The sequence below is a fragment of the Dreissena polymorpha genome, chromosome 6 (genome assembly GCF_020536995.1).
Source record: "Dreissena polymorpha isolate Duluth1 chromosome 6, UMN_Dpol_1.0, whole genome shotgun sequence".
In the NCBI taxonomy this organism is placed as follows: domain Eukaryota; kingdom Metazoa; phylum Mollusca; class Bivalvia; order Myida; family Dreissenidae; genus Dreissena; species Dreissena polymorpha.
The window spans coordinates 58,643,699-58,661,478 of NC_068360.1; the positions used below are offsets into that span (position 1 = coordinate 58,643,699).

At 33.2% G+C, this 17,780-nt stretch overlaps 1 protein-coding gene across 3 annotated transcripts in view; it reads right to left on the reverse strand.

Annotated features, from left to right (window-relative positions):
• The window catches only part of LOC127835290 (uncharacterized), a 30,217-nt gene that overhangs the window by 12,335 nt on the left and 102 nt on the right, over positions 1-17,780 (reverse strand). For 2 of the 3 annotated variants that reach the window (XM_052361641.1, XM_052361639.1), the window contains exon 1: positions 17,627-17,780. This exon is cut by the window's right edge and continues 101 nt beyond it. The gene's annotated coding sequence lies outside the window, so the exon portion shown is untranslated. Of the gene's footprint in view, positions 1-17,603 lie in introns of all 3 variants that reach the window. The other variant, XM_052361640.1, reaches the window with a different exon arrangement.

Genomic DNA, 17,780 nt, shown 5'->3' on the forward strand with positions numbered 1-17,780 from the left:
CAAAACAAGGCCGGTCCTTTTAGGCATGTGGCCAATTGCAATTTAATTAGACACAAGACAAAAAACACGACACACACTGGGGTCACCGCATCAACATGTCCAATGCAAAGCAACGCATAGCCCGAGGTTTAGACCCGGTTTAAGGGCGCCGAAACATTACACTTTGCCAAAAGAAAAAAAACACCTTCAAAAGCAAAACACTAATTAACCTAATTGCATGACAATTTCAATCAAACTACAATAAAAGAGAATACGCTTAATTTGACTAAACTATTCAACTACTCAATGGTTGTATGTTCACCAGAGCAACATAACTGTAACTTTCGAAGGCACAATGAAATGAAACAAAAACAACGTCGCATGTTTTTAATAAAATAATAAGTTAACTCCAGAAATAAGATCATGAGGGAAAATAGTCAAACCACGCGCTTTTTTCCCTAATTGCTCTCACGACAACAAAAGCCATCATATATACTATTTACCCTCAATATAAGATATAAATCAAAATCATTCGTAGGCACTTATCAGGATCCTTTTTACAAAGGTACCATTATAATTTATATCGAATTAATAAAACTGTTTCCTCTAAACCAATTTTTCCTTTTCCGGGTTTTCCATTCGGCATTTTTGTGTGCGAAAAAAACCCTAAAAGGAGACGGACTTTGACCGTAATTTACAGACCGACCCCGACCCTGCCATACAATATGTTTACATCGTTAGAAGCTTTGGAGGCTCTTCTTTCCAACGGTACCATTATAATCCATATCGGACGAATAATAATGCATTTATAACCATTTTTACCTTTTCCGGGTTTTACCTAAAAGAATTCCGTGTTTTCCGGACATTTCCGGGTTTTATACCTTCCCATACCAAATTTTGGCTAATTTCTAGCATCATTTTTTTCTCATGTTATTTCATACAAATTCGAGCATTGCCGGATAGTTACGTTGCATATGGAAATGGCTGTCATTAAAATTCAGATGTGTTTGTCGGATTACACATTTACTTATGCTCATTTGATAATAAAACAAAACGTTTACAGTTGTGTGTAATTAATTCAACGGGTCTTTGTTAAAACGCTTAGCGTGATGAAAAAATGTTTTGACAATATTAAGCATGGAATGCACAATTTCCACGAGGATTTCACCGTTGCCATCATCAGTTTTCTAAGAAACTGGCCACTATTTTATCTGATAAGAATGGTACATGTGTAGGTATAACAATAAATGCGTTTATAATTTATATAAACATTAAGTTTAACGGACAAGTGTAGTTCAGCAACGGACAAGTTAAATTTCCTAAATTGTTGTCCGTGGACAAGTAAAGTTTTATGAGATTTCGCCACCCCTGAAGGGAGAATACTTTGTAAGTACTTGTTAAGTTGGTCAAACAAGAGAAGTAAATCTTGATAATCTAAACATAGAAAAAGTAGTTCCGAAAATTTGTTATTTTCACCGGTGAAAATAACAATTTGTTTATTTTCACTGCTGTTATTTCACTGCAGAAACGTCATATTTTATCATTAGGTATAAAAGAAATTACAATCTATACCGCTACGACCCTTCTGCTAAACGAATAGTCTTATATTAACAAAATATTTCGGATCATTTCAGTTTGATTGACAATACGTAACGTCGTTGATTTAGGTAAATTTTATTTGTACCTCATGTTAGTGAGCGAAACAGTCATACGCGAGGACTGAATAACAACTATTGCTGGTTTATTTCAGATAAATAGTCTGCGCTAGAAGTTTGGATCGTCGTTGTTGATCATTTAGAAACCTGACTATCATTAATTCGACGACACAAATCCATGCTGTTTTCTTAAGAACAAACTCCTTTTTCTGATTGGCTTCCATTGAAAATGCCGCTTTGCCAATCAAAATGACGTATGCATCACACAAATGCCGTAGGTGGAGTAAACATGTCGTATTTGGAGCTTATACCAACTCGCGCAATTAACTGCTACACGATAATTATTGATTTTTACAGCACTTTTCGGATAATATGCCCTCTTTTATTGCGTCATACGCTGCCATATATTTATATGCGCGTCTTGGGGACACTGAGATAACACACGATTGGAAAAGCAGATTAGACTTGATACATATGGATCTAGATAAAAGGACACGTGGCGCTAATTGGCTTTGAAATTGGCAGAGTGGCGCTCTAAAAAAAGGGGCATGGCGGATCGCCACGCTGATTAGGCCTGGTTAAAACACTAATATGTATGTTGTAAATAATATTTAACATATGTTAAATCTGTTTTGTACAATCGCAATGTGATATAAACATTAACGAATGCGGGATATGTTCACAAAACAACTCAATGTTGGTTAACTATGTCCGTAAACATGTTTCCCTCATTTGTGTCTTTAATATTTTGAAGCTGACAAATTTGAAAAAGGTGTCTGTTTAAAAACGCAATGCCGACAAAAATAAAGGGAACATGCAGTTACTTAATTAGAATGTAGTTGTTTTTTTTTTGTTTAACCAACCTAAATCTTTTATGACAAAGTACCTGGTTATATCTAGATTTAACGAAAACTGCATACGGCAGTGCATAAAGTCATAGTCTCCAACAATCAGACATGTATGTTTATTGAGGGACAGTTGTTGATGTTTGCTTTTAATAAATATGAGGCTTACTTGTAGGGGGGTGGATGGTTGTGAGAATCCTTTCTCATTTTTTTGTTAAGTTCAATACGAGTTTTGTCTTATACTAAGAAGAAACAAATATTACTCTCAGATTATAAATATTAATTTCATTACATCTTGGAATGAGCATACATTAGCTGTACAATCGTTTATTTTAAGTTGTTCAAACAGAGAGAAGTAATGACAAGAAATAAAGTTTTGTCAACCAGCAATAAATATGCATTGCATATTTATACAAAAATAAAGTATTTTAGTATTTTCTTACAAATTCAGTTGTACATATAGAAATTAATTTTTGTAACTTACATTTACATACACATGTTCTCCACAGAAATACATTTTATGTGCATAAAAATGATTGTAATAAATGAAAACATGTTTAGTCAAACATATTACAGACTGTACCAAAATAAGCAAGAGGGCCATGGTGGAGTTGGATTGCTCACCTATGTAGTTTTAACGTTAAGCAAGAGTTTTTAAAGTTGTTTTGTGAAAAGAAAGGGTTGGTTGTAGTTGTGTGCGTGTGTGTGCTTTTTTAATTGACAAGTGTTACCTGTTGCGACAAAGCTATATTTTAGATAAAAGTTATATGAGGGCAGTTATTTAATAATGAACATCAGCAAACGAAAACGGAAATACGTTTTTTCACAAAGTGTTGTCCAGTTTTTTGATAATGAAATAAATATCTCAGCCTCTTTGGATGTTATAGGAGATGACTAGTTACAAGCTGTTTTTGCAAGAACAGCTTTAAATACCAAAGCCAACGGTATTTCTTTTATAGATTTAGTGTTCATGATATAGTTTTTGCGCAAGTATATACAATATATTGAATTGTTTTCATATATCAAAGTATGTTATAAAGAAATATGTAGCATACATACATTATTTTTGCAACCAGAACTGCCAAAACAACTTTTCTGTTTAACCAAACAGTTTCGTGTGCTTCTTAAAAGATGTGATAAATTGTTGGTTTTTGCTACCAAATTGTTCATATAGTTGACATAGTATTTTTAAACAACTGGAACAATTTTCAGACTCACCTTGCAATGATATTTCCAATTGGAACAACCATTTAACTTGTTAAAATCACAAATCTTTGATAATCGCATACAAACTATTGACTGAATGCAAACAGTATGCCTAAAACGTTTCAAGTTGTAATTTATCTTATGAATGGTGTCCATCTGACATCAAAACAAAATTCTTTGATGGGAGTGCTCAATTAATTAGGGCCAATTTCCAAGGAGTGTTACACAGTTATCACATGGCTGTTCAAAAAGGCATCAATCAACACTATTGTACCGCAACAATGCTAGGACAGGTATAAATGTGTCTTATAGAGAGTAGGATCAGTGAATGGAAGGTCAAATACGATTCATATGAAACAATTCTTGTTGTTTTAATGGTTTTTTCACTATATTGAATTTCGTCAAAAATAATGATAACAATCTGAAGTAATGGCAATATCTAATTTGAGTAATGGCATAATTATAATTAAATATTTGGATTGTTTCAAATGTGTGTGAATCCATTACCAGTATTATCACCATCATCACAAGATCTTCACAAGATCATCAACATCATCATCATCATCATCATCATCATCATCATCATCATCACCACCATCATCATTATCATCATCATCATCATCATCATCATCATCATCATCATCATCATCATCATCATCATCATCATCATCATTATCATCATCATCATCATCATCATCATCACCATTGTTGTTATCTTGGAACGTGTCATTTCGAGTCAACCTGGTACAGATTGACGAATGGGTCAATCAATAAAAACCTCCAACATCAGTCGATGCCGGGGCATACACAATATTGAAGGATATGTCTACTCTTAAATGCATACATTTTAGTACTTGACAAACTTTGTTGTCAATAGTTGAAATCGACCGAAATACAACTGGTGAGGAGCGTCAAGCAGATATTGTTATCAGAAGAGCATTCTTGAATGTCGAAGGTGCAGGACCGATAGATAAGAGCTGATATTATGTGCACCCTAGTTCATAAATACAATAACGACCACATATTTAAACACGATAAGATTTGACCACTTTACATTAAAATCAGATAATCGCCTTTAATTGTCCTATTGCTCCTGGTTTATACAACCAGTGTGATTTTCTTACCGCAAAACATTCATACTCACAAGAAACTCTTGGAAATGCAACACATTTGTTATAACATTATCAACACCATAACACGTGTGTGAATTGTAATTCAATTACCCTAAGGATGTTTCGAATTGGTGTATATATTTGTATAAGAGATTTGTTGAGCTGCTTTATATGTTTGTGTCTCTTGTTTAAAATGATAAACGAAATAGAAATGTAATAGAATAGAGTGTGTCATAGTAACATGCATAAACTTACACAAAATATGTTTAAGGCCATCCAATTTTGTGACCGTCTAGCTACTATACAATGTTACCCTATACAAACAAAGTGATGCGCAACTTCAATGAGCCGAAGAACAAGCTAACTCGTTGTTGTGCAAAAAAGGAAACGAGACTTGCGACCCATCGAGACTTTGCGCAGCGCGTCAAAATTTCACAGCCGCTATTTTGACAGACCGAGACCGTGTCAAATTGGTTCAGTCAGATAACGATTGTCAATTAAGAACGTGTTGCCAACAAAGAAGCATTTATTGCAAAGCTTTGGTCAGTTCAAGACATCTTATTAGTTAAAGTTTAATCGACAATGCTTTGTAGTTTTAAAAAAAAAAACCACGGTGGATATTGTCGCCGAAACATGCAAAATAAAACAATGAAACATGAAGAGTAAAATGTTCTGCGTTATTACATTTGTAGTGACGTAAGATAGCGTTGTTCTGATTGTATCTTTATGAAATATGTTTATTTACGGAAACTTAATAACAACATTTTGAGACAAACTGTGATAAACATTTTGACCGCAAAAAGAAATCTGCTTGCTCCGGTCATTATTTGTTAATTATGAAGCCATTTGAAGGGAGTCTTTAAATTAAGTTTTCAAAACAAGCTCCATATTTAATTTATACTCGTGGCGTTTGTCAAAATTTTACCATTACCGTCTAAGTATTAAATTCACGTTAATATGTGTTGCTTGTGAGAACATTGCTTATTTGACATATAAGATTATAGACACATATGATGAAATATGTTTACACTTCCATAATCCGATAAACATATTTCATTGCTATTTTTAAAAGGCTCGGTCAAATCAAGCTCTACACTATTCATGTAATTATTCTTACAAACGTAATATTTTGGTGTATTGTGTGGTGACAATTTTATTTACATTATTTGCAAATTCATAATTTTGTATTATCTCAAAGACTATACAATTTTTGGTCATTTTTTATTTTGTAACCACTATCAATTTCATCAACATATGTCGCAGCTTTTTTTAGAAAAGCTCGGTCAATACTAGCCTTAAATCATGCTGGTATCTTTACAAATGTCACATTTCAATCAACTGTGTAGTGCAAATTTAATTTGCATTATATGCACATTCATAATTTTGTATTAGCGCCAAAACAATACAATTTTAGTCATTTTTTATTGGGTAAGCACTTTCAATTTGATCAAAATATGTCGCGGCATTTTTCGAAAGACTCAGTCAATACTAGCCCTATATTAATCATTTTGGTATCTTTACAAACGCTACATGTCAATACATTGTGTGGTGCACATGTAATGTGCATGTATTGCACAGGTATTATTTTGCATTAGCTCACAGATCAAGCAATTTTACTCATTTTGTATTGTTAAATCACTGTCAGCTGACCAAAGAGAGGCAATTTTACCACTTGTTTGCATATGTCGGTGGTCTTTTAATAAAGCTGTGCTATAAAAAGCTACCTTCAATTTCTAAAGTTTAGTCTTATTATTTACACCTTAATCATGATTTGTAGATGAAACAATCTCTAACGTTTCAAATGATTCATTTTATCAGTGTACCTTTGTGGGGAAGTTGTTTCTAGAAACTCTTTGAGAACAGGATTTTGGAGCTTTTTACAAACATGTTAATCTAGCTACATGACCTGAAATTGTTTGATAAGCAACAAATACTCATGTGATATAAAGTCTTTCACAGTACAAGTTTATCTATAAAATAATTTATTAATTGAGTACTAAGGACAGACAAAGGAAGAGACAAATAAACCTGTGAATAATTTTGTACGATTCAATTAGCATATTTATCTTTTGTTTCAATGCTGTAATTTTGCCTTAATTAATATACTTATATTGCCATACTTCTGTTTAAAATACATATTGTTGTATATTTTCAATGCGCGTAAATAATCGAAATAGTGTCTCTTGCTCTTTACACGGAAAGTTTGAGCCCTGCACAGGGAAATGTTATGACGCCAGCGAAACTTGAGCGTACAAGCGCAGGTCGTTTCCACATTTAGAACTGATAATGCTTGTAAAACACTGTGGACTTAAAATAGTGCTGACAAACATGAGTGAGCACAGCTATGCCAAAGATACTTATACTGATTCAACACCGAAATGTGATTCCTTTCTTTTCCTGAAAAGTACCTTGACCATCCCAGCACTAAGATGATGCTACTAAATTCATGTCTACTAGATAATACAGTGGCGACAAAAATCTTCACAAACCTTCTGGCCTGCCGAAGACATCAGAACATTTAATCTGAATTAGTTTTAAATAATCAATTGATTTAATTAAATTGTTGCATTTTTTTCACACATGAACACATTCCACCAGTGTATATCTCTGCTTAACACAAATGTGACTTTTTAGATCTTTGATCATGTTAATCAAAAATGTGTTCCCAGATCTCATGATGAATATAATTTTTCCAAACTTGTTTAAACAAGTTAAATTGGTATTTAATTTTAATCAGCTTTTAGTGTATTGCTGTAGGCTTTGAATAAATCTACTAAATCTAACGCATCACCATGTCAGCAGGAACCTTAGTATTTTGTTGTTGAAATTATTTAAAAAATGTTAGTCATATTTTTAAGTTCTCTTTTATTTACAAGACAAACAAGGCAAACATGAACGAATATGTATTTGTTTATATATAAAAAATCGAATATTACGAAACAATTAACACCATAAATAGGCGAAATCGCTCGCAATCGATATCACTTAGACGCATGGTCGATACGGTGATCGTTGAATTGATCGAGATGATCAAATCTTGCGCACCGGTGTATTTTGCGCTCTGAAACGGGATATCGCGAAGTTGCTTATCCCTTTGTTTGTATAGGTGCCTGAATGTTATAAACAGACCATATAGCGCTGCAATTTTAAAAACTTAGATCTCAATAAAACTGCAAATGAACGCAAAATCAAAGAACACACCACTGTGAAAAATGTAATTGTTAAAGTGGCATTTTCACGGATTTTGGCATGTTTAAAAGTTTGTCATTAGATGCTTTATTTTGATAAACATTGTAAACATTCGATCTAAAATTCTCCAGTAAAATAATATAGAATAACATAAACCACTGACCCCTGAAGTCCTGGAGTAAAACGTCTACCACTTAGACCACTCGGCCATCCTTCCTAACAGAACTCTCCAATTCGTTTCGCGTTGCAACGCTTTATAATTTTCAGGTTTTTAAATCGTAAAAAGATGCATATAAAGGCTATTTTAGAATATGGAACATTGTCAGTATTACTGTTTCCTCACAAATATCACAACTAAAACGAAATTTTGCGAATCTGAAACAACTTTTTACAATTTTGTCAATTTTCCCAAACGTGAAAAGGCCCCTTTAAGGTTTGGACGTCAATAAATTAGTTGTAATTATACAGCGAACTCATTGATCTGAGTGTTGTATTATGCAACGAAACGATTGACATGATGAAGTTGTATTATGCAGCAATAATATTAACCTTATTTAGTTGTATTATGCAGTGAACATATTGACCTGATTTAGTTGTATTATGCAGCGAATATATTGGTCTGATTTAGGTGTATTATGCAGCGAGCAAATTAATAAAATTAAGTGTTGCCGGCCTCGCCAGCCGTAGTGGGTGGAGAAAAATTACCACCAACTGTTGATGTTCCTATGTGTAATTCCCCGTGCCGACAATACATATGAATTAATATGCAACAATAGCATAACATTATATAGTGAAGATGAATGGATTAATGTTAAGGAATAGATGATAAATCATTTCAATAGCAAACATATAACAATCCAAACAATCCAACCGCATCGACATGTTTAACAACTCAATATTATTTCAATATTATAATAATAATAATAACAACACCACCAACAACAACAATAATAATAATAATAATAATAATAATAATAATACTTCTACTTATACTACTACTATGATAATACTATTAATAATAATAATAACAATGGCTGTTTGTAAAACATGCATGGGCCCCATTTGGGCTGTCAGTTGTAGTGGAAGCCATAGTGTGAATACGTTTTGGTCACTGTGACCTTGATCTTTGACCTAGTGATCTGAAAATCAATATGGGTCATCTGCCAGTCATGATCAATGTACCTATGAAATTTCATGATCCTTGGCCTAATTATTCTTGAATTATCATCAAGAAACCATTTTACTGTTACGAGTCACTGTGGCCTTGACCTTTGACCTAGTGATCTGAAAATGAATTGGGTCATCTGCCAGTCATGATCAATGTACCTATGAAGTTTCATGATCCCATACGTAAGCATTCTTGAGTTATCATCAGGAAACCATTTTGCTATTTCGAGCCACTGTGACCTTGACCTTTGACCTAGTGACCTGAAAATCAATAGGGGTCATCTGCCAGTCATGATCAATGTTCCTATGAAGTTTCATGATCCTAGACGTAAGAATTCTTGAGTTATCATATGGAAACCATTTTACTGTTTCGAGTCACTGTAATCTGGACCTGTGACCTAGTGACCTGAAAAGTGATTGGGGTCATCTGCCAGTCATGATCAATGTACCTATGAAGTTTTATGATCCTAGGCTTAAGCATTCTTGAGTTATCATCCATCGTCATCATCATAATAATACTAGTAATAATAATAATAATAGTAATACTACTACTACTACTACTAATAATAATAATTATACTCATACTGAAAATATTAAAAACCTGCACATATATGTAAATACAACTGCTAAATGCTGAGCACATAAAAATGGCCTCTAGCTATCTGACTGCCGCTGTCGTGTTTGAAAAGTGGCGTAATGGATTAAAAAGTACGTGCTCGTTCACATAAACGGTGTTGGCGTTAACTATAACAATAGTGGTTAAATACTTCCAATACTTGAACTACAATACTGATACCACTTGACTACGCATACTTATATATTGTTGCTTGGTACTTTCTAAGAGTGAACTTTGACACTATAAAATCGATTCATTCAACCTGGTCTTGTAGAAACGGAGGTCCACGGTGCATGATTGGAACCATTTTTTTTAAAAATATGCTGATGATGTTCTTCATTGTCTTGGGTAAAAGAAAATGTGTAATCCCAAGAGCAGGTTAATGCCCTCGGGGTCTAAATCCAAGAATGCCGCCAAGATGGCCGACAAAAGACATAGGAAATACCTTTTTTCTCAAATGACACAAACAAAATATATGTTCAATGATTTTGGTCAGCTCTTTAAATTAAGCACTTGAGAAAATATTATTATTATTAAAAATAAGTTTTGCGGTGAAATATAAACCATTTTATGATAAAAATGACTATATCAATGAAAAAGGTACACAAAACATGGGGTTTTGTGCTAATAACATGTTTCATTTTGTACCTAAAAAGCATTTAATTTACAATTATCATCCTAAATACATTTATACACACCTTTGGGACTAATGAATATAGATATATAATATTTCATGTGAATATCATTTTATTATTATGATTTGTAAGACAAAAATGTGCGTGGGATAAATGGCAAATATAAAAAAAACTGCCTAATGTGCATATTCATATATTTTGAGATATACTAGGCTTGTTTATGTGTTATGTTTATTTAATTGGGTCTTTTTAATACTTTTAAGTGCATCCACTTTGTTTTTAAACATAAAATTCATTTCTCTGAATTATAAAAGTAAAAAATAAGGATAAAAAATAATTTATCAACAAAGGGTATAAACATGTCTCACATAGAGCTCTAGAGGTATCAGGGGCTCGCGCTGAATTATTCTACGTTTTTATTTGAAAATGCTGATGATAATCTACATTTTGTTGAGTAAAAAAGATTTTGTTTCCACGAAACTTATTGAGCATATGGTGTCTAAAGCAAAGATAGCTTCCGAGATGGCTGCCCCAAAAACCTATTAAATACTGTGTTTGCACAAATTGCATATACAACATCTAATTACGAACATTTTGGTTAGCTTTTTAATTTAAACAATGTATTACATATATATTTTTAAACTACAACAATTAACTGTTTTTGATGAAACCGCGCTCACGGTGTTTTAAGCCTCGCAACATAAACTTCCCTCTATTCAACGCTAACCTAGTATTCTCTATATAATCCTAAGTCCTATAGGTATGTATACATGTAGTTACGATAATAAATGTATCTTAACTCTTTTCAGGTACAAATAGAAACATGTCATTAGCACAGAAACATGTTTTTGTACATATTTTTTATTGATATAGTCATTTGTTCATAAAATATTTAATATTTGACAGAAAAACGTATTTGTTTAATAAGAATAAAATGTTCTCAAATGCTTAAATTATAAAGGTAATATAAATTAAAAAATACAAAAATGTTATTTTTGTAATTTGCGAAAAAATCTGTATTTTCTAGGTTTTTGGTCGGCCATCTTGGCGGCCTTCTTCGATTTAGACCCCGTGGGCATAAACAACAAATTTGGAAAGAACTATTGTCTTTTACCCAAGAAAAAGTAAGTCATCAGCATTTTGAAATAAAATCTTAGAATCATGCAGTGTGAGCCCCTGATACTACTAGAGCTAAATATGAGAGATGTTTACACTCTTTGTTGATAAATTAGTTTTTATCTTTATTTTTCACTTGTATAATTCAGAGAAATTAATTATATGTTCAAAAACAAAGTGCATGCACTTAAAAGTATTAAAAAGATCCAAAGACATAAACAAGCCTAGTATATCTCAAAATATATCAATTTGCAAATTAGCCATTTTTTTATATTTGCCATTTATCCCACCCACGTTTTTGTCGTACATATCACAATTATATCATCATATTGACGTGAAATATTATATATGTATATTCCTTAGTCCCAAAGGTGTGTAAACATTTAGTTAGGGTGATAATGGTATCTAAAATGTTGTTCAGGTACAAATTGATACATGTCATAATCACAAAAACACATGTTTTTTGTACCTTTTTCTCATTGATATAGTCTTTTTATCATAAAATATTTCATATTTCACCGAAAAACGTATTACTTAATAATAATAATAATATATTCTCAATTGCTGAAATTAATGAGCTAACCAGAATCGTTGAAAATACATGCTGTTTGTGTCATTAGAGAAAAAAAAGGTATTTCCTATGTTTCTGGTCGGCAATCTTGGCAGCCATCTTGGATTCAGACCCCGTGGGCATAAAAAATTCTTGGGAACAACAATTTTCTTTTACCAAAGACAATGTAGAACATCATTAGCATATTCAAAAATAGTTCCAATCATGCACCGTGGACCTCCGTTCCTACTAGACTCTAAGTACTATTATGGAGAGAACACATTGACCTGATTGTGTTGTATTACGCCGCAAACACATTGGCCGTATGAAGTTGTATTATGCACTGCTAACAATGATCTGATTGTTGTATGATGCAGCTAAGATATTGATCTGAATAGTTGTATTATGCAGCTAAGACTTTGGCTGAAAAGTTGTATTATGCATCGATCACATTGACCCGTTTAGTTGTATTATACAACAAACACATAAACATCAGTGCTGTATAATGCATCGAAAAAATGACCTATTTTAGTTGAATTATGCAGCGAATCCATTGAGCTGATTTTGCAAACCTCGATTTAAATATTTGTATTTTAATTAATTATCTAGGATTTGAATCTTTCTTTTCCACTTCAATTTAATAACGTAGATCACAATCATGGGTTAAACAATGAACCATCAACAGCATGTTTCTTGAAAGTTTACAATACATTATAAGTTTATGTGACATAACTTGCTTTTATTTCTGCTTAGACAATAATTTTGAAGGAGCGAACTGAAGTTCGAATATTTCTTCAAAATGTAATTCAAACGCAAGAAACCGGGTATAAACATATTTCGATCTCGTACAAGCTTATACCATTTAGATTATAATAAGTTTTAACAATGTTAGAATTCTAGTTTTATGCATACGCTATTCAATTATCTAATTGTGATCTGAATCTATGTGTTTTTAGGCCGCGCTCTCTACCTTCTCCTTTGTGGGTTTCTGAAGAGAATTTGCCTTGCCGTATTGGATGCAGGCTTTCGAAGGGTGCAGCCTATCCATCAACTACGTATCTGAAGGATATCTTCTTCAACGGGCTGCTGCTTTGCTCTTCTCAATACAAATGTAATTTATTCGTCTGCGATCTTGTCTATGGAATGTTGCTCGTGCTAAACTGATGCGGGCTCTGACGTCTAACCCCGTTCCTCTATGGTTGTCCATAATGCTGCCGAGACATGTGAAGCTTCCCACCTCTTCCAGCGCCTCGCCTTGGACCGTGATGTCCGTGTCGTTTTGATGTCTTGGTCTCGAACACATTGCACTTTCCTCAGTTGATTTTGAGACCCAGTCTAGCTAAGTTGTCCGCTACCATGTTTGTCTTTCCTGCATCTGTTGTTGGTTGTGGGAGAGACGAGCCAGATCGTCGGCAAGCAGGAATACGCAAGGTCAACGTAAGCAGCCTTAAATCCGGTTCACATTTCAAAGGCGTCGGTGAGCTGTATGCCATGAATGGATCTGCAGGTCATCCCTTCATCAGATATCCTGGTGATGTTGGTATGTTTTCTGGAAGCCCGTTGTGTCTCAGTGACACCCAGAGTGCTCCAGGTCAATGGTGTCGAATGCCTTCTCATAGTCAATGCAGTTGACATAGAGGGGCGAATGACATTCCAAACGCTCGTTTTGTTGGTCCCGGAAATGCGAGCTTATTACGTCTTTTATTCGGTTCAGCAAGATGCGTTTAAAAACCTTTACTGGGAATGACAACAGCGCGATACTTCGGTAGTTGGAGCAGGAACTGACGTGGTCCTTCTTGTAGAGCTTGAACAGGTATCCCTCTTTCCTTTCTGCTTCTTGTTCCATATCTTGCTTGCGTCTCCACGTCACCGTGAAGCGCTGCTGTCGCTCTGTTGTCAGGTCTTACATATTTGCCGTTCTTCAATTGCTTGGTGGCGCTGCTTATCTCTTCCTTCGTGGGAGCGCAGTACTTGATTGGCAGATCGCTTGAAGCTGGCGGTATGTCCGGTGGGTTCGCACTATATGGCCTGTTGAGTACCTCCGGGTAGTGCTCATTTACCTCTTCTTCTGCCCTTCGTCATCTGTTATCACTCCTCAAGTTGTGTCCCCTACTGGCTTCTCTGGCTTAGCACAACTTTCCTGCTGATCTCTTGGGGATGGAGTACATTATTTGATCTAAAAAATACTGACAGATTAATCGTACCTCCGAACAAAGTATAGTCTAAAAATTTGTATCGCTTATGTAAAACATTAACATGTTTTCTCTCAGTGTTGACGTGTGGTTTGTGGTTGAGTTGTAAACATTAGGTACACATTAACCAACAATAATCTTGTGAGAATTTTAAGCATAGTTTTCTGTGAATAAAACCTTTGTCACCAATTGTTCTATTTCTCATGTGCATGGGCTTCCTTACAAGTACTCGACATTGCTATGTTTAAACTTTTTTGCAGAATGATTCCGTGATTTATTATAGAATAACAACATGATTTATCGCAGGATAATATTTAATTTACGAATTGAATCTTCTAGAAAACAATCTTTAACCATTGATGGATTTTCATACAAAACAAAATACTTTTTAGGAAATAGTCGCAATTATCGTATAATGTTAATTTGAGTGTATCCTTCAGAATCACTTAGTGTCAGATGAACATTTCTCATTATGAATCGACTACGGTAAACCAGTCTTAAATCTTTCTTGTTATGGAGAACACTCGTAGTTATGAACTAGTGGTTGAAGTGTGCAAACATGCCTCTGTATTCAATCACTTTAACAATATAAACAAAACATCATCCTACAATCTGAAGGTAGAATTATTTGAATTATATAATATACTGATTAAGTATATCCATGTCAATTGTTTATAGAATACGTTAATGTTTCTGAATGAATAATAATTTAAATTTTGTGTTTTCTGTTGTTAATTCTTATCGAAGCTCCATAAATATATTTATTTTGTTTTAGTTCTATGTTGCTTTAATTCATAATGTGAGGTAACTTTTCATTCGAATTTTATAACACATAATGTAAGGTTCGCTCCCTTTACTAAGGAATAAAATAGATCACATATTATTCGAAACGTTCGTCATTCATTTTTTTTCAATTCATATTTTAATTGCAGTGTACGTACTAAACTTAATGAAAGAAGCAACATCACATAGTTTGATTATCAATTGCTATAGAGTTTTGATTGAACTAATGAAATACTTAAAATTGCTGACTTCTTCATTCCTGCGCTTGTATTTCAAGAGAGAATACTTTCCAGTCAACCCAAGTAGAAAGAGGTCAGGGTTCAAATCCAAGCAGGGGCTCCAGAAGATAAGTAATGGCGACAAAACATTTTTGATGATATTCAATTAGTTCTTTCATTTCAACACAATTATTGCAGTGGTTTTATATTGTATTGACTAGTTTATAAATATCAAATATGCATGAAAGCAAATATTTCATTGTAAATACATATATAAAGCAATGATCATGAATATTTTATTTGATAATGTCAATATTAGTATCAACTTCCCATTACCAGTATGTACACCATTAAAATAACATAGCTTGTGAAAATATCCACAATATATACCAAAAGAAAATTTAATCAACTGCTGTTTTTATTCTTGAAATTGGGAATTCAAGCATCAACTTATCAATTGGGAAAATAGTATAAGTTTTCTAAATTTTTAAAATTAAAACTATATATTTTGGTGTGTTTTAAATTGAATTGGGAAAAATTTGAATTTGTTTAATTTTTGGGCTTTTAATCAAATGTTACTGTGCTTAAGAAAGTGCAATAATTGATCAAGTATATTTAATTTAATCAGCCTTAAAAAAGCTCTTGCGCCTTTTTTTTTTTTGCCTTTTTATGATATTCAATTCCAGCATCACACATTTTCGAGAAAATTTAATAAATTAAAGATTGACCTTTAAAATACTGTGGAAAGGCATGATCATTATTTGTATGGCGATTTATTATTCATTTAAAAGATCATTTGAGAAATGAATTAATGTTATAGCAGCTTGGTTCTGTTCAGTCTTGATTCTGTATTTTGTTGACAGATTTTCATATTTTCATTATACACATGTATTTTTTATTATATTTTAAATATTGCTGAATTAACTGGTAGTGTATGACAGATGCTTCCAGTCGGCGCCTTTTAGGAAATGCATGGGACAATTAAATGCATTATGTTAAAACAACAATAACAAAACAACTTTACTCAGGTGTTGGACTGGAATTTATTTTTAGATTTGTATTTTACCATATTAGTTTAATTGAGTAAACATCTTCAGGGTCTATTTGCCCAAATTGGCATTGCGTATGTGAAACATAAACAGACTGTTTGCTTTGGTCAATATTGATATTCAACATTTCTCTATCACTCAAGATCTTGTCAAAACAGCAACTAATTATTTCCGCTCCTTGATAATATTATAGTATTTTCTAATAAAGAAATACAGCTTTGCCTCATGGTTGATATTGCAATGTGTTCATTTAATTAAAAATGAGCATAGAAAAATAGCAGCGCCCAATTGTAAACTTTAAATACTAGCAGTTTAACAAGCCGATGGGCGCGGCCAGTTTGATTATGCGACTATGATCATGTGACTAAAAGTCATGTGCGGTGGAAAGTAGTCCGTGAGCCCACGACGAATGTAATGAACCGCAGTGTAAGAGAGTGGTGTTGATAGTGTTCATCGATAAAATTTCTACAAGTATCCAGGCTTCGTAGAAAACATCAATAATGAAGTAAAAACACGTGTCATATAGAGTTAACTTCGTTCAAAGTGAGGGAAGAACGAACGATCAGTCCAATCGCTATATTTTTATCGTTATTCGTATATTACGGGGGCATAAACATGCAAACCATAATAATTGGCCGCTATTGTTAATGTTGATGATCATTATGATAATGATGATGAATTTTGTGTGTGTGTAACTTGATTAATATGACGTTTCAATATTAATTATGTCTTGTTGAGGCTTAAGTGCATGATGACACGATTACAAAAAAAATATAAGTTTAATTGTGTTAAAGTTACATAAAAATTGGTATTGCATTATTTTTAATCAAAATATAAATATAGGATCTGGCACGAGTTGTCATATCATACCATATTTTATTAAACGAGTTCAGGGATTTTGTTAGTAAGCGAGCCTTTGTTATATCCCTTTTATCACATGCTTTTAAATGATCAAATTAAATAAATATTTACGCAAACATAATGATAAATCCCGAATGTTGTTTACATTTCGTGACGTCATTTGACGTTGCAACGTCATTTCAGCAAAACAACAAAATCCGATTGGTCTTTAAACGAACACTTAGCCAATGAAAACGCTTTAAAACGTTGTATTACGTATGTGTAATAAAAAAAATATGTAATGGTTGTATAACATGGGAAACAGGGTATTGCATGTGATAATAATGATCATGAACATTAAATCTACACCTAAAACAAATAAGAAGTATTATGTTGTTACTTTTACTTTTTTACTTCTACTATAACTATTCTCCTTCTACTACTTTTAAACTAGATAATTGATCTTTATTTTACCTGTTCGCGCAGTCTGCTCTTGTTTGCTGAAAACTTTTTAACTGTAGGCAACGTCAGCAAAAATACACAGTGTCCAAACTCACATCATGTTAGTCACTAGTTATTTCCAAATATTTTACTTAAATATTCGTTCGCAGAAATTGTTACGCGTTAT